General features: G+C 41.6%; 1 pseudogene; it reads left to right on the top strand.

The window, feature by feature from the left end:
- The window catches only part of LOC115434542 (inactive pancreatic lipase-related protein 1-like), a 42097-nt pseudogene that overhangs the window by 902 nt on the left and 21247 nt on the right, over window positions 1–19948 (top strand).

The raw sequence follows: 19948 nt of genomic DNA, 5'->3' as shown, positions 1-19948 counted from the left end.
ATACAGACTGTCAGTATATACAGACTGTCAGTATATACAGGCTGTCAGTATATACAGACTGTCAGTATACACAGGCTGTCAGTATATACAGGCTGTCAGTATATACAGACTGTCAGTATACACAGGCTGTCAGTATATACAGACTGTCAGTACTTACAGACTGTCAGTATATACAGGCTGTCAGTATATACAGACTGTCAGTATACACAGACTGTCAGTACTTACAGACTGTCAGTATATACAGACTGTCAGTATATACAGACTGTCAGTATATACAGGCTGTCAGTATATACAGGCTGTCAGTATATACAGACTGTCAGTACTTACAGACTGTCAGTACATACAGACTGTCAGTATATACAGGCTGTCAGTATATACAGGCTGTCAGTACATACAGACTGTCAGTATATACAGGCTGTCAGTATATACAGACTGTCAGTATATACAGGCTGTCAGTATATACAGACTGTCAGTATATACAGACTGTCAGTATATACAGGCTGTCAGTATATACAGGCTGTCAGTATATACAGACTGTCAGTATATACAGACTGTCAGTATATACAGGCTGTCAGTATATACAGACTGTCAGTATATACAGGCTGTCAGTACTTACAGACTGTCAGTATATCAGGCTGTCAGTATATACAGGCTGTCAGTATATACAGGCTGTCAGTACTTACAGACTGTCAGTACAGGCTGTCAGTATATACAGGCTGTCAGTATATACAGACTGTCAGTACATACAGGCTGTCAGTATATACAGCTGTCAGTACTTAGACTGTCAGTATATACAGACTGTCAGTATATACAGGCTGTCAGTATATACAGGCTGTCAGTATACAGGCTGTCAGTACTTACAGACTGTCAGTATATACAGGGCTGTCAGTATATACAGGCTGTCCAGTACTTACAGACTGTCAGTATATACAGGCTGTCAGTACTTACAGGCTGTCAGTATATACAGATTGTCAGTACTTAACAGACTGTCAGTATATACAGGCTGTCAGGTATATACAGACTGTCAGTACTACAGACTGTCAGTACCTACAGGCTGTCAGTACAGACAGACTGTCAGTATATACAGGCTGTCAGTACTTACAGGACTGTCAAGTATATACAGGCTGTCAGTATATACAGGCTGTCAGTATATACAGACTGTCAGTATATACAGGACTGTCAGTATATACAGGCTGTCAGTATATACAGACTGTCAGTATACAGGCTGTCAGTATACAGGCTGTCAGTATATACAGACTGTCAGTATATACAGACTGTCAGTATATACAGGCTGTCAGTATATACAGACTGTCAGTATATACAGGCTGTCAGTATATACAGACTGTCAGTATATACAGGCTGTCAGTACATACAGACTGTCAGTATATACAGGCTGTCAGTATATACAGGCTGTCAGTACATACAGACTGTCAGTATATACAGGCTGTCAGTATATACAGACTGTCAGTATATACAGGCTGTCAGTATATACAGACTGTCAGTATATACAGACTGTCAGTATATACAGACTGTCAGTATATACAGGCTGTCAGTATATACAGACTGTCAGTATATACAGACTGTCAGTATATACAGGCTGTCAGTATATACAGACTGTCAGTATATACAGGCTGTCAGTACTTACAGACTGTCAGTATATACAGGCTGTCAGTATATACAGGCTGTCAGTATATACAGGCTGTCAGTACTTACAGACTGTCAGTACATACAGGCTGTCAGTATATACAGGCTGTCAGTATATACAGACTGTCAGTACATACAGGCTGTCAGTATATACAGGCTGTCAGTACTTAGACTGTCAGTATATACAGACTGTCAGTATATACAGGCTGTCAGTATATACAGGCTGTCAGTATATAAGGCTGTCAGTACTTACAGGACTGTCAGTATTATACAGGCTGTCGTATATATAGGCTGACTGTCAGTACTTACAGGCGTCAGTATATAAGGCTGGTCAGTATATACAGGCTGTCAGTACTACAGACTGTCAGTATATAAGGCTGTCAGTACTACAGGCTGTCAGATATACAGATTGTCAGTACTTACAGACTGTCAGTATATACAGGCTGTCAGTATATACAGACTGTCAGTACTACAGACTGTCAGTACATACAGGCTGTCAGTATATACAGACTGTCAGTATATACAGGCTGTCAGTATATACAGGCTGTCAAGTACTTACAGACTGTCAGTATATACAGGCTGTCAGTATATACAGGCTGTCAGTATATACAGACTGTCAGTATATACAGTACTGTCAGTATATACAGGCTGTCAGTATATACAGACTGTCAGTATATACAGACTGTCAGTATCTACAGGCTGTCAGTATACCGACTGTCAGTATACAGGCTGTCAGTATATACAGGCTGTCAGTATATACAGGCTGTCAGTATATACAAGCTGTCAGTATATACAAGCTGTCAGTATATACAGACTGTCAGTATATACAGGCTGTCAGTATATACAGACCTGTCAGTACTTACAGACTGTCAGTATATACAGACTGTCAGGTACTTACAGACTGTCAGTACTTACAGGACTGTCAGTATATACAGACTGTCAGTATATACAGGCTGTCAGTATATACAGGCTGTCAGTATATACAGGCTGTCAGTACTTACAGACTGTCAGTATATACAGGCTGTCAGATTATACAGACTGTCAGTATATACCAGGCTGTCAGTATATACAGGCTGTCAGTATATACAGACTGTCAGTACTTACAGGCTGTCAGTATATACAGGCTGTCAGTATATACAGGCTGTCAGTATATACAGACTGTCAGTTACTTACAGACTGTCAGTATATACAGGCTGTCAGTATATACAGACTGTCAGTATATACAGGCTGTCAGTAATACAGGCTGGTCAGTACTTACAGGACGTCAGTATTAACAGACTGTCAGTATATACAGACTGTCAGTATATACAGGCTGTCAGTATATACAGGCTGTCAGTATTACAGACTGTCAGTATATACAGGCTGTCAGTACTTACAGGCTGTCAGTATATACAGGCTGTCAGTACATACAGGCTGCAGTAACTTACGGCTGTCAGTATATTACAGACTGTCAGTACTTACAGACTGTCAGTATATACAGGCTGTCAGTACTTACAGACTGTCAGTATATACAGGCTGTCAGTATATACAGACTGTCAGTATATACAGACTGTCAGTACATAAAGGCTGTCAGTATATACAGGCTGTCAGTATATACAGACTGTCAGGTATACAGGCTTGTCAGTTATACAGACTGTCAGTACTTACAGACTGTCAGTATATACAGCTGTCAGTATATACAGACTGTCAGTATATACAGGCTGTCAGTACTTACAGACTGTCCGTACTTACAGACTGTCAGTATATTACAGACTGTCAGTATATACAGACTGTCAGTATATACAGGCTGTCAGTATTACAGACTGTCAGTATATACAGACTGTCAGTATATACAGGCTGTCAGTACTTACAGACTGTCAGTATATACAGGCTGTCAGTATATACAAGACTGTCAGTATATATAGGCTGTCAGTATATACAGGCTGTCATACGTACAGACTGTCAGTATATACAGGCTGTCGTATATACAGGCTGTCAGTATATACAGGCTGTCAGTACTTACAGACTGTCAGTATACTACAGGCTGTCAGTACTTACAGACTGGTCAGTATATACAGACTGTCAGTATATACAGGCTGTCAGTACTTACAGACTGTCAGTACTTACAGGCTGTCAGTATTACAGGCTGTCAGTACATACAGGCTGTCAGTAATCAGGCCGTCAGTACTTACAGACTGTCAGTATATACAGGCTGTCAGTACTTACAGGCTGTCAGTATATACAGATTGTCAGTACTTACAGACTGTCAGTATATACAGGCTGTCAGTATATACAGACTGTCAGTATATACAGGCTGTCAGTACATACAGGCTGTCAGTACATACAGACTGTCAGTATATACAGACTCGTCAGTACTTACAGACTGTCAGTATATACAGGCTTGTAGTATATACAGGCTGTCAGTAAATACAGGCTGTCAGTACTTACAGACTGTCAGTATATACAGGCTGTCAGTATATACAGGCTGTTCAGTATATACAGGCTGTCAGTATATACAGGCTGTCAGTATATACAGACTGTCAGTATATACAGACTGTCAGTACTATACAGGCTGTCAGTATATACAGACTGTCAGTATATACAGACTGTCAGTACTACAGACTGTCAGTATATACAGGCTGTCAGTATATACAGACTGTCAGTACTTAACAGGCTGTCAGTACATACAGACTTGTCAGTATATACAGACTGTCAGTACTTACAGGCTGTCAGTATATACAGACTGTCAGTATATACAGGCTGTCAGTACATACAGACTGTCAGTATATACAGACTGTCAGTACTTACAGGCTGTCAGTATATACAGACTGTCAGTATATACAGGCTGTCAGTATATACAGGCTGTCAGTATATACAGGCTGGTCAGTATATACAGCCTGTCAGTATATACAGACTGTCAGTATATACAGGCTGTCAGTATATACAGACTGTCAGTATATACAGACTGTCAGTACTTACAGACTGTCAGTTATATACAGGGCTGTCAGTATATACAGGCTGTCAGTACTTACAGGCTGTCAGTATATACAGACTGTTCAGTATATACAGACTGTCAGTATATACAGGCTGTCAGTATATACAGGCTGTCAGTACTTACAGGCTGTCAGTATATACAGACTGTCAGTACATACAGACTGTCAGTATATACAGGCTTGTCAGTATATACAGACTGTCAGTATATACAGACTGTCAGTATATACAGGCTGTCAGTACATACAGGCTGTCAGTACTTACAGGCTGTCAGTATATACAGACTGTCAGTACATACAGACTGTCAGTATATACAGGCTGTCAGTATATACAGACTGTCAGTACTTACAGGCTGTCAGTATATACAGGCTGTCAGTATATACAGGCTGTCAGTATATACAGACTGTCAGTATATACAGACTGTCAGTATATACAGGCTGTCAGTATATACAGACTGTCAGTATATACAGACTGTCAGTATATACAGACTGTCAGTACTTACAGACTGTCAGTATATACAGGCTGTCAGTATTACAGACTGTCAGTACTTACAGGCTGTCAGTATATACAGACTGTCAGTACTTACAGACTGTCAGTATATACAGGCTGTCAGTATATACAGGCTGTCAGTACTTACAGGCTGTCAGTATATACAGACTGTCAGTATATACAGACTGTCAGTATATACAGGCTGTCAGTATATACAGACTGTCAGTATATACAGACTGTCAGTACTTACAGGCTGTCAGTATATACAGACTGTCAGTATATACAGACTGTCAGTATATACAGGCTGTCAGTATATACAGACTGTCAGTACTTACAGGCTGTCAGTATATACAGACTGTCAGTATATACAGACTGTCAGTACATACAGGCTGTCAGTATATACAGGCTGTCAGTATATACAGACTGTCAGTACTTACAGACTGTCAGTATATACAGGCTGTCAGTATATACAGACTGTCAGTACTTACAGGCTGTCAGTATATACAGACTGTCAGTACTTACAGACTGTCAGTATATACAGGCTGTCAGTATATACAGGCTGTCAGTACTTACAGACTGTCAGTATATACAGGCTGTCAGTATATACAGACTGTCAGTACTTACAGACTGTCAGTATATACAGACTGTCAGTATATACAGACTGTCAGTACTTACAGACTGTCAGTATATACAGGCTGTCAGTATATACAGACTGTCAGTACTTACAGACTGTCAGTATATACAGACTGTCAGTATATACAGACTGTCAGTACTTACAGGACTGTCGTATATACAGGCTTTCAGTATATACAGACTGTCAGTACTTACAGACTGTCAGTATATACAGGCTGTCAGTATATACAGACTGTCAGTACTTACAGACTGTCAGTATATACAGACTGTCAGTATATACAGACTGTCAGTACTTACAGACTGTCAGTATATACAGGCTGTCAGTACACAACAGAAGGCTGAGGACCATCGCTGCTCTGCAGTGCCATCTGTTGGACAATATGCAAAGTGTCCAAAATGAAAGGACAGTCTGAGCACTGGGGGCTGCAGTTCACATCATACACTATGAATAAGGTCAAGGGTTAGGGTTAAGGTTAAGGGTTAGGGGTTAGGGTTAAGGTTAAGGTTAAGGTTAAGGGTTAGGGGTTAGGGTTAAGGTTAAGGGTTAGGGGTTAGGGTTAAGGTTAAGGGTTAGGGGTTAGGGTTAAGGTTAAGGGTTAGGGTTAAGGTTAAGGGTTAGGTGTTAGGGTTAAGGTTAAGGGTTAGGGGTTAGGGTTAAGGTTAAGGGTTAGGGTTAAGGTTCTGGTTTGGTTAAACCAGGGGTCTCAACTCGGTCCTCGAGGGCCACTATCCTGCATGTTTTAGATGTTTCCCTCTTCCAACACACCTGATTCAAATGATAAGCTACCATCAAGCTCTGCAGAAGCCTGATAATGACCGTCAGGTGTGCGGGAAGAGGGAAACAACAAAACATGCAGGATACCGGCCCTCGAGGATCTGAGTTTGAGACCCCTGGGTTAAAACTGTAGTGCACTGGTCTAATGATCTGATTACCTATTGGAACAGGAGACAGTGGAGTGGAAGGGGCCTGGAACTGTCGTGCCCAGGACATTAAAAAGAACAGAAAAAAAGGGGGGAGGGGTGATATTGCAAAAAAGTGAGATTAATTTAAGGATGGGGGGTTGTCAGGGCTAAAGTCATGGTTAGGGTTAGGTTTGGAGTTAGGACTAGAGTTAGGGTAGAGCTGGGGTAACAGATTTTCAGAATACAAGCGGGTGGGTCCTTATCTATGGGTCCAACAGTTTTCAGATTTTCATGCCGTGTCTTAAAAAAAAAAAATCGGACCAATGGCCCTGTAGCTTAGCGGCCAATTAAAAGCTTGGGAATGTATCCAGATACCATTTATTCTCACCCAGTTCTGTGTATTTATTCTATTACAGAATAGCCCATGTTTTGGTCATATTCCATCCAGATCTGTAAAAAATTCAAATTCCACTTGATATCAGTGATACTGATTTATTGGATCAATCCACTTCCTATCTGTTAATGGGAACATTTTTTCAAAGTCGCACCAAATCCAGAATCAGATCTGGATCCAAATAATTTCACTAACTTTTGTTGACATCATCGTAAAGCAGCTGTAGACCAAGTTTATGTCAATCGGAATTGTAGTTTGGGAGAAACGATTGAAAGTTTTTGTAACGGACGACAGACGACGGACGGATGACACCGCATGACGACAATAGCTTACGACCTGTTGGCCGGTAAGCTAAAAACAGTGTGAAGGTCAAACAGTTGTGTAAAACCTCTGCCTTCACCTCTGATATGAGACTGAGCAAAGAAACAACTGCTGTACATGCTGTACAGGGGTCTGGGTCTGGGTCTGGGTCAGACAACAGCTGATAACATAAGAGCAGTCTATGCATTCATTACACAATTAAACTAGAAGCACTTGTAGAGCGCAGACCTCCACCACGGCAGATCAGCCCCCCCACCCCAGTCACCACCAAAAAATAATCATTTGTTCCTTGTGCCAGTATCAACATTACTGAAACTTTCATCCAAATTCGCCCATAACTTTTTGAGTTATCTTGCACATAGACAAACGCTGACAAAACATAACCTACACACACACACACACACACACACACACACACACACACACACACAACACATATACACACATACGTTCTGAGACCTTCCAGTAAGAATACTGATTATGTATATTATGTAATATCATATCTGTTGTCCTACAGTGTCTGTGTCTCTGTTGGACTGAACCTGTCCTACAGTCAAACCATGTCAGTCCATATGACTCTGATAGTCTGGGACAGGTTGATAAAGGGCCCCAGGGTCTGTTTTTATCACCGTGGTTTTCCCAGGACCAGGACCACGTGGACTAACCTGGGGGACGACCTGGTATTTAGGCTGAGGTGGACCCACTGTGTTCCTGGTTCAGTCCACAGGTGGAGTCCTGCAGGTTCTGTCCTTTCTTTTGTTCAACACACAGATCTGTCCGTCCTCCAGATGTGGACTCTGGGTCTGCTGGGGGTCTTATCGCTGCGTCCTACGGTAAGGGTCTGGGTTTTTATTCCATATGGTCCAATAATAACACTGATCCATTTAAACAGGATTCACTGAAGCACCGGTCTGACACTGTGAATGCCACTGAAATTAAATCCACTAATGAGCCGAACAGAGACAGTGACTCTGTGGTGTGCCCCCCCACAGCGGCAGAGGTCTGCTTCCAGGACCTGGGCTGCTTCCAGGACCTCCCTCCATGGGGGGGCACCGACCAGAGGCCGGCCTCAGTCCTGCCCTGGACCCGGACCAGATCGGGACCCGGTTCCTCCTGTTCACCCAGAAGAACAAGTATTACCAGGTAAGAGGAGTTCTCCAAACAGTCACCAACAAGCTTCTGAATGTGAAAAGGACGATCCTGAGGGTTTGGGTTAGAGTTAGGGTTCAGACAAAGCAGTCTGAGTTTTCCACAGGATTCCCATTTCTGTCCAAAGTCACAAAAACCCTGCAGATATCGGACATAGTTTACAGTTCAAACACTACAGCTATATAAACATATATGTACATACAGGGGTTGGACAAAATAATGGAAACACCTTCACCTCAAGATGATAATGCCCCAATCCATACAGCTAGAATTGTTAAAGAATGGCATGAGGAACATTCTAATGAAGTTGAGCATCTCGTATGGCCGGCACAGTCCCAGACCTCAACATTATTGAGCATTTATGGTCAGTTTTAGAGATTCAAGTAAGACGTGGATTTCCACCGCCATCGTCTCTAAAAGAGTTGGAGGGTATTCTAACTGAAGAATGGCTAAAATTCCTTTGGAAACAATTCACAAGTTGTATGAATCAATACCTCGGAGAATTGAGGCTGTAATTGCCGCAAAAGGCGGACCTACACCATATTAAATTATATTTTGTTGATTTTTTAAGGTGTTTCCATTATTTTGTCCAACCCCTGTATATACACATACACCTATATGTACATATATACATATACACACACATACATATATGTACATATATACATAGATACATACATACATATACACATATACTAGGGATTAAAGCAAAAATTTTTCATCTGACTGAAAATTTTCTTCTGGTCAAAATCATTGGCCACTATTAAAAATGATGCCATACAATACTACTATAGCGTACAAGTTTATATAGTCAAATATGGCAATACTGTAAAACACACTGAATGGGAGAGTGTACAGGTGGTGAGAAGATTAGTAACAGGGATAGAAAAAATGTCATGAGTGGTAGTGTGTTGGTGGGGGGTCTGGGGGTCCCCCCAGAAAATTTTTAAAGCTTCAGGTCAGTTTTGTGCTCTGTGGTTAATTCTAAAGGGTATGAAAGCCTTTGAAGCAAGTGAAAATAATAACTAGAACAAAGTCTTACTGCAAAAATGAGTGAAAAACTTTTTATTTAACAATTTAGGAACTCCTAAAACATAACTCCAACCAACAGCACATGAATTTTGGGGAAAATGTCTGTGTAAATGTAACCCTAACCAACTCATCTTTTTTCCCCTGCTTTTGGCACTGAAACCAAAAGTTTCAAGCTTGGTCATTCCGGATCTATTTTTACATCGATTTTTCGCGCATCTCTCAATAGTTCCCACTTCAGCACCTTCCTCTCCATGATGTCGTATATGCTAGCCAAAATAATCTGTACGCCGTCAAACCTGCATCCACAACCCCCTCCCACCAATGTCATGTTCTCTTTTGATTGGAAGAAATTACGTCAACTGAAACAGAAATTATATTCCGTTCCAGATCCTCTCTGAGGGGATTTAAAATACAGTGGCTTTGCAAATACCAAGGGTGTTACTCATTCATTCAGTTTTATCTTCGTACTGTACCACACAGATAGAAATAAGATGCTAAACTAAAACGGGTCAAAATAAAGCACTTCTGCAGTCGGGCGCGTAACTGCGTAAACTGTTGCATCTTCCCTCTAGTTCCTGCTGTAGGATGACAGCCCATACTGTCCATGTCTGGACAACCAATGCCTGCACCAAACACATCGTTGTCTTTTCTTCTTTTTTGATTCCTCACAGATAATGGCACATATTACCAAAGCAGCTCGTTGGTTTTTGTTTAGCAGTACCATTTCGTGGCTCACACCAATACACAATCGTCTATGCCAGGGGTCACCAACCTTTTCTCTTCTGTGGGCTACTTTTACCTAATGAAGTTGCCAGAGGGCTACTCTAATTTAGCAACATTTATTTACTTAGCTATTTTTCATACATACACATATTTTGTATCATACGTTTGTAACATTGTGCTCTTCATTTATTTTATTTATTTATATATCTTTGTTTTAACATTTACAATACTTAAAAAGTGTTAATATGAAACTATTATTTTACTTTAATTAAGAAAATCAAAAGTAGAAAAAAACAGATACAAGCATTTGCTGCTGTATTCCTAAATATTTTAATACTATGTCAAAAATTATGAAATGGAACAATCCTGCATATTTTTATAGAATTACTAAAAACAAATAATACACACCTGTATGTGCATTTTTAATACTTTGAAATAGGGCTGCACGATTAATCGATTTTAAATCGAAATCGGATTTTTTAATTAGGACGATTTTTAAAAAAGGGAAATCGTAAAATCGATTTCATCTCTTGTGCCTGCGGGCCGTGCGCTTGCGGGCTCCCGTAGGCTCCTCCTCCTATCAGTGACAGCGGTCTGTCACAGAAGTCCGTGCAATGGCCGGACTTTAAATGTGTTCATGAGCCGCAGTACTTATAGCATGTAAGCCGTGGCTTCACGCACGGATCCCGCAACTGAAATAGAACTGCATGCGGATCACTCATCTTCCGTTGTCCCGGATCCGTACCGTACTGTCTTCCGATCCGGGTCCGGGTCTCGGGGTCATCAGCCTCAGCAGAGGAGCCCACACAGCCCTGTGCCCACACACATCCACCCGCTCCAGGATAGAATCCCTCCAGCGTGTCCTGGGTCGGTCTATTCCACGCACGGATCCCCAGTTTAAACAGAACCGCATGTGGATCACTTATATTAACCTGGTCCACGCACGCACGCACGCACGCACGACTGATGCCTGTCACTGACTTACATTGGTATCACTTCTGTGGGCCCAGATACCCAGGAAAAAAATAAAAAATAAATAAAAAAAAACAAACAACAACAAAACAACACACACACAACACACACACACACACAATATATATATATATTATATATATATATATTATATATATATATATATAAAATTTAAATAATTAATTTAGTCCTCTTACTTGCTAAATTTTTCATTCACAAATGTAAGTTCTGTAACACAAAAACAAATATATTTATTTTTTGAAAGATGTTGAACTTTATTTAAAGCTGTTAGATAAATCTGGAAACAAAAAGGCTATAAAAAACATAAGTATTTGCTCTGATTTGGACATTGTTATAGTGTATTCCCCCTGGCAAACTTATGTTATTTTCTTGTTGCATACATTGTTTGTATACTCTTTCATTCAATAAAGATTTAATTAAGAAAAAATAAACTTCTGGGGGTTCATCACGTGATACCATCACAGATTTGAGGTCAGAGCAGTGCCTTGCATTGTGGGCTGCTCACGAAAACGACATGCTGACTTCTGTTGTCTTTTGTAGTTTTACCCAAAAATAAATCAAAATCAAAATCGAGTTTTTAGAGGAAAAAATCGGGATTTTTTTTTTTTGCCAAAATCGTGCAGCCCTACTTTGAAATTGTGAAAAGGAACGTTGTCACTCACACAATAAAACTTCACCAGCGTGTGCTGCTGTATTTCTGAAGGATTTGACCTTTTCTAAATTCACATGTGCTGTCAAAACATATTAATTAAAACCAGAACTTTGTGCACATAAATCCTCCATCCCCGTCACTTCTACAGTCATCCCACTGGAGTCAAATACAGAGGCACCTGTTCAGGTCCGACTCCAGATGTCTGAGTGCATGCACAGATAGTGTATATATGTTTGCGCTTGTCCAGGATGTGACCCACTTCACTGATGCCTCTGCTGAAGCGCTGGCCTTGGTCAGTTTAGTGAACATGGACTGTTGTTTTTGGACTGGAGTTTTCAGCTCTTTTACCTTCTGTTCACGGAGGCTGATTCCCACTGGAGAATCTCCAGAAAAGTTGCTGTGAACTTTGGTGAAATTCCGCTCCACGTTGCATCTTTTACTGACTTCCAGAACGCGCCACAGATCACACACACACACACACACACACACACACACACACACACACACACACACACTCGTCTTTCACATTAGTCAAACAGAAGTCCGTGCCTCATCGTTGGTGAAAATAACTCCCTGACTATATTCAGTCCACATGGTTGCGGGGCTGAACCCACTACCTGCCTGGCATCTGGCTCATCCTGGGCCCCACCCCTCTCTAATGACAGGCAGCAAACCAGCGCTAAAGTTTGATTGACAGCTACTTGACTGTTTCATCTTGGGAGGGGGGCACTTGTAATTTTGATTGGGTGGAAATTTAGACCTGTTCTACCAAATGACCAATCAACTTTGTGTTCTTATATTAGTGACCCTTGGCGAACCACTGGTAGATCGCGAGCAACGTGGGAAACCCTGAACTAGTTCTATTTTTAGAACAGGCCTGCGGGTGACCTGGTGCCCACGGGCACCGTGTTGGTGAGCCCTGGTCTATGCACTTTTATGGATTCCTTGGTATTTTAACGTTGTATTTCCAGATACAACACACGAACGTGTGGTGCGTCCTCTGGTGTATGGTCCTACAGTGTGGTGTATCCTCTGGTGTATGGTCCTACAGTGTGGTGTATCCTCTGGTGTATGGTCCTACAGTGTGGTGTATCCTCTGGTGTATGGTCCTACAGTGTGGTGTATCCTCTGGTGTATGGTCCTACAGTGTGGTGTATCCTCTGGTGTATGGTCCTACAGTGTGGTGCATCCTCTGGTGTATGGTCCTACAGTGTGGTGTATCCTCTGGTGTATGGTCCTACAGTGTGGTGTATCCTCTGGTGTATGGTCCTACAGTGTGGTGTATCCTCTGGTGTATGGTCCTACAGTGTGGTGCATCCTCTGGTGTATGGTCCTACAGTGTGGTGTATCCTCTGGTGTATGGTCCTACAGTGTGGTGTATCCTCTGGTGTATGGTCCTACAGTGTGGTGTATCCTCTGGTGTATGGTCCTACAGTGTGGTGTATCCTCTGGTGTATGGTCCTACAGTGTGAGCAGTCAGGTCGCATACGAGCGTAGGTCCGTACAGTGTGAGAACATGAATCATGAACCTGACTGTACGACTGATTCACACAGTTTGAGATGGAGCTGAAGGCCGCGGCGCGTACAGCCGTACACACGGGAAGGGCACATACACACAAACACACACACACACACACTAGTCATATACCGGCAAGAGGAGATAAGCTATGAACCCAAACATGAAGGTCCATGCAGATCAGTTCTGTCTTCTTCCCTTTTCGCTGTGGTTCTTTCAGAATGAAAGCTACTTGTTAGCACTAAACTAAAGTTAGTCTGGAGGCTGAACTTCGGTAAAGCTGAACTTGTCCATGTGTTTCTGAGGCACAGAATGAGCAGAGTTTCCTTCCAAAGAGAAATAATCATCAATCTGTCCTCCCGACATAAAAATACAGAAGTCATCTTATTATCAGCACTGTTAAACCTGTCAGCCCCCTGTGCCTGTGTTAAACACCTGCAGACCCAGGACAGGATCGCGGTGCCGACTGGACTCCGCGAAACACGTGGGGAAGTTACTTCAATATGACTTTTTTCCCCCCTCAATTTTTCCATTTGACGGAAAGCCGTCGTGGTGACGGAGAACTTTAATCCCTGACATATACACATATACATTTACACATATACAGGGTGGGGAAGCAAAATGTACACTGAACATTTAGTTGTTTTTTCTCAGCAGACACTACGTCAGTTGTTTTGAACCCAAACATATACTGGTGTCATAATCATACCTAACACTATTATCCATACCTTTTCAGAAACTTTTGCCCATATGAGTAATCAGGAAAGCAAACGTCCAAGAGTGTGTGATTTGCTGAATGCACTCGTCACACCAAAGGAGATTTCAAAAATAGTTGGAGTGTCCTAAAGACTGTTTATAATGGAAAGAAGAGAAGACTATGAGCAAAACTATTACCAGAAAGTCTGGAAGATACTATTAAAGAAGAATGGGAGAAGTTGTCACCCCAATATTTGAGGAACACTGTGCAAGTTTCAGGAAGCGTGTGAAGGCAGTTATTGAGAAAGAAGGAGGACACATAGAATAAAAACATTTTCTATTATGGACATTTCTTGTGGCAAATAAATTCCCATGACTTTCAATAAACTAATTGGTCATACACTGTCTTTCAATCCCTGCCTCAGAATATTGTACATTTTGCTTCCCCATCCTGTGTATACATGTAAACACATATATATATATACACACACACACACACACACACTATATATATATATACACACACACACCACACCACACACTATATATATATCACATATATACATATACACACACACACATAATATATATATATCTATCTATATATATATATAATATATTATATATATATATATATATATATATATATATACACACACACTCACACTACCACACACAACTAGGGTGCATCAAACCCCCCTTTTGTCAAGTTTTTTCCTGTCCCTAGTCTAAAAATTTTTTATTTGAGTAGAAAACACTACCTGTAAAATATTAATTAATTTGACCATGTTTAGGTGGGCCACCGTGCGTTTGAAAATTTGAGCTGCAAGCTTGCCAAATTCGGTAGACTCAGAAAGGGAATGTACCATTTAATACACTTAAGTCAAGTAAAACTTCCTAAGTTACTCAAATGCTTTATAAACCTTACTATCATAGTTTAAGCCCTAATTAAAATATAAATTTTAAAAAATACAATACATTTTCAAAGAAATTATTAGAGAAAGACGTAAAATGCCATAATCTCTTGTTAGTGCCAAACTAATGTCTGATGAGTTGCTCATTTGCAGTGTGTGTTTTAAAATAAATGCATGTAAAAACATATGAATGAATTCTTTGAAATGGGATTCCTATTAGGTGATGATTATGCATTTGGAATTTCCATTTGACAATTCTGCTCAAGGTCATTTGACACTGAAAAATGGGTAAAATCACAGGTTTTTGCTGATTTCTTTATTGCCTAGTCTGATTTCACAGATCTGCACTCAGGGCTTTCACTGGAGAACATTTGATCCTAGATTACCCATCTGGTACCCTCCCTTTTCTTCAGTTCAGAAGGTACCAGATTTCTTTTTCCAGACAAGACAATGACCAGAGGGTCGGTGGTTCGAATCCTGGCTCCGACTGTCCAATGTCGAAGTGTGAACCCTGAACCCTAAACCCTTGCTTGTGCCTTGCACAGGTTCAGTCCATTTACCATAACCATTTTCAGTGCAAATATGCCAAATATGCTAAAGGTAGTGAAGGAGTCGTGAAGAGAAGAAGGTGAAGCACCCTGGGGGCCCTTTGAGAGAAAAGATGGCCCTGCAGATGAATGGGAGGAAGTGATTGGCCCTTCACTGAATGCTATTCCAGCCACTCAGCTTCCTTTGGTCAGAACAGTCCTTCAAAGGTACAGATCACTGCCAAAGAAAAGCCATTAGAAGACAGCAAACATAGCAAAAGAAATATCTGTAGAAGTTGAGGTAATATGGAATAAAGCCAGAGTTCCACCAAAGGCCCACCACAACTGTGTTCTAGCTGTGTGTGTGTGATCATCCTCCGGAAAGACAGTCGTAACCCTGGCTGATCACATCAACACAGCTAGAAAGTTAACATGCAGGGCACTGCCAGGCCCTACTGGGATACTGGGAATTTAGGGTACAGTGTCTTGCCCAAGGACACTTCAACATGTGGACAATCGGAGCCAGGATTCAAACCGCCTACCCTTTGGTCATTGGATAACCCGCTCTACCAACTGAGTCTAGCCACCCCCCTTGTCTGGAAAAAGAAACCTGGTACCTGCTGAACTGAAGAAAAGGGAGGGTACCAGATGGGAATCTAGGATCAAGTGTTTCTCCAGTGAAAGCCCTGAGTGCAGATCTGTGAAATCAGACTAGGCAATAAAGAATCAGCAAAAACCTGTGATTTTACCCATTTTTCCGTGTCAAATGACCTTGACCTTGTCTAAAATCATGTGACCTTGACCTGTACATGATTTGAGACCTTCATAAACGACAGTAGCAACCCCTGAAACCTCTAATATGACATTGCATGAGCAGATATGGCAGAACTAACCCACAAATGCATGATTTTCTATTGAAAAGTGGGTTTTCTGCACTTGGCTGACGGACACCCTAAAGATGGGATGGATCGGAAAAGAAGTCCCAAAATGAGACGCCCTAATTGATGCATTGAATGTCATCAACGACTGCGCTGAGAAGGGTGTTAAGTGCAGACTATCTCTCCGTATCAAAAAGTGAGGATCACTACCAAAATGTTCTACAAGTTGTTGAAGAATCCAGGAGATCTGTTCCAAATCTGTGGAAATGCAAGGCAAAGACTAGCACCTAATCATTTTATGAACTGTACCATTATATAGTTGAACACTGTAAGGCAAAACACATCTGATACCACTGATGTCTTAATGTACTGTACTTGTAAGTTGAGCTAAAACTGTTACATTTATACAGCAATCATGTGCGAAATTTCAACATAATTGCTTGAAAAAGTTGTTGAATGTTTCAAATTCATCTCAAATCTACTAAAACCTTGCCATTTTTTTGTTTATTTACTTCTTATGATTTTAGAGCAAACGGAATGACAGAACAAACCAGTCAAAACTTTGGACTTTTGAACCTGCCGAATTCGGCAGCCTTGCAAGTCAAATTTCCAAACGCCGGTGGCCCACCTAAACAAACACAATTTGCTAAAATTTTGCAGGAATTACTTTTCACTAAATGGAAAAAAGTTAAACTAGGGACAAGTAAAAAGCAAACACTGCAAAAAAAAAATGGGGGTTTGATGCACCCTAATATACACACTATATACATGCATGTACTAATATTAAAAAAGACTGAAGACAATTGTTTGTCTGTATTCAAACACCACACACAAACACACAGCATTCTGAACATAAGGAACTGTAAAATAAAACAGGTCTGACTCTAGGACATGTCACATATGGAAGAGCAGACTGTGTTCAGTTTGTTAGTACAGTTCATACATGTTCTAAAAGGGTTCATATATGACCACAGGTGTGCTAGTCTGCTTCTTGTCTGTGTTCATGTTGTAGGAGATCAAGGCGGACACATCCATGCATGTGTCCAACTACAGCGGGAGGAGAAAGACTAGGTTTATCATTCCTGGATATTTGGACAAAGGAGACGAGGACTGGACACAGGAGCTGTGTAGGGTAAGGACACACAACACACGGACACACGGACACACGGACAGACGACACAACAACTGTTCTAACGTCATAAACAGACAAAGAAAACCCACACAAATTCATCTATTTACAGCTTCAACATGATCCAATCTGAACCACTGGAGAGTTGAATAAAAACCAACATGAGGCACGGGATATTTAATGTCTGAGGAAATGACCAAAAACAGTCACTTGCCCGATAAAAGGTTAAATGTGTGAAGGTTGGGACCAGTCTGTACTTTGTAAACCTGTGGTGTTGTACAGCTGAACTGTGTTGTGTTTGTGCAGTCGATGCTGAAGTGGGAGAACATCAACTGCATCGCTGTGGACTGGAACAAAGGAGTGAGGACCACCTACGCCTCAGGCGCCAACAACGTCCGAGTACTGGGAGCACAGGTGGCCTCCATGGTGGCCTACGTCATGGTACAGCCCTAGTCCTAACCCCAACCCTGTCTAACCCTATCCCTAAGCGTGCTCTAAAGGTCTCCTCCTCCTGATTCATTTATGAGTCAGTATCACTATAAGGAGCCCTAACCCCTCTAACCTTCCATGTCCAATGTCCAAAAACATGGATATTTTCCACTTAACTTTGTTCAATGTGTTAAGTCGACTTGAATGTTGAATATTATTCTGAAAATAATATATTAATGATCAAAATGACTTCGTTTATTGAAAAACTTAATGGCAACATCTAAAAAGTATTTTAATTGTTTTCCATTTAAACTCAAATTATTTTGACTGAAGTTTGAGAGGCAGTGTGAGCGACATGCACTAATCTGGTACATTCACCCAGAAAATGGAAGAAAACCATCAAACACAGTTCAAGAGGTTTAGAACTGTACTGATGTGTATGTATGTGTGTTTGTGTTAGTGTGTGTGTGTAGGTTTCCCTGTTATAAAAAAGTCCACAATGTCATTATTGTGCAGAGTGTTGATGGTATCAGTTCCATTCTGCACCAAAGGGTTAAAGGTCCCGTATTATGCAAATCTGACTTTGTGACAGTTTTCTTACAGTAGTGTGTGTTGCAGTAGCCTCATTATGAGGTTAGAATTTGAAAACTGTCTGTTTCCCCTGCCTTGCTACACCACAGTTTGTGAAAATGCTCAAACGGCCCAGTTTGAGTTGGGTCCGCTTATGACGACATAAGCGGATTTAACTCCTCCCCCTGACTGTGCCCCACCCTGGCAAAGCGAGCCCCGCCCTGGCAAAGTACCTCTTGGACAACAAACATGGCGAAGGCGAGACACGCAGGTTGTGGTGTTGTTGGCTGCACACACCAACACCATAGTTTATTTTTGCTCCCCACTTCCGAGCCTCTCCGTAAAAAGTGGCTGGATTCTGTCTGTGATGGTCATGGACCAAACAACATTCCCAAACGCTTGTATGTGTGTGCCCGGCATTTCACGGACGAGTGTTTTTCGAACATGGGCCCATACAGCTCCGGCTTAGCACAAAGACTCCGAACCAAGAAGGACGCAGTACCAACGCTTCGTGACCCAAATACAAGTGTGGGAGATGTAAGTTCTGATCATTTGTTTGTATCTTTACTGCATAACCCTACATTACGGATAAGCTGGTGGTTGTTGATGTGTACGTCTAACGTTAGCATGGCAGCTAACATAGCTCGGTTACTGCTGCTAACGTTTGCGTCCCCGTTAACATGCACGAGCTGATAATATCCAGAGACATTCAACAGAACTACTTTGAACACGGGCCTTTTGTGGTTGGCATCAGTATAGTTAGCATCAGGCTTGTTAGCAGCTGCCTGCATTAGTGGGGGCAGGCGTCTTTCCGTGTCAGGTCCACGAACCCGACACAACACCGCCGTTTTCCATCGGGGCTCAATCACGCCTCAAGGCAAAGAAGCCAGTGTTTGGAAAGACGTTCTGTCTGAGACATGTGTATTGTAGACGAGAGAGTCATGGCTTCACAGTCAACATTAGCGCGTAGTACCGCTAGCGGAAGCCGCGTCCTCTCCCAGAGAGGGGAGGGGGAGTGGGCGTGGACAGATGCGTTAATTTGCATACCCGGAAGCAGGCCCAGAAACAGCCTGTTCTGAGGAGGGCTGGGAGAGGGACTTTTTCGACCGCTGAAACTCCGAAAAAAGGATGATTTTGGGGCGAACAAACTTAAATACTATGTTTTTGGGCTTCTGAGACTATATGACGTGACTGAAAAATTGCATAATACGAGACCTTTAAGGTTTGGGTCATAGGTTAGGGTAACCCTAACCTATGACCCAAACCCTTAGGGTCATATTGACCCTGATGTGTTTGTCATGTGACTTCTCTAGTAAATAATCCTCAATGTATTCGATGTTAGACGGTTCTACACATGCTCTGGTTGAAGCAGAGAGGTTACTATCA

This window comes from Sphaeramia orbicularis, chromosome 15, assembly GCF_902148855.1.
Source record: "Sphaeramia orbicularis chromosome 15, fSphaOr1.1, whole genome shotgun sequence".
NCBI lineage: Eukaryota > Metazoa > Chordata > Actinopteri > Kurtiformes > Apogonidae > Sphaeramia > Sphaeramia orbicularis.
This window is presented reverse-complemented; position numbering and strand designations above follow the sequence as displayed.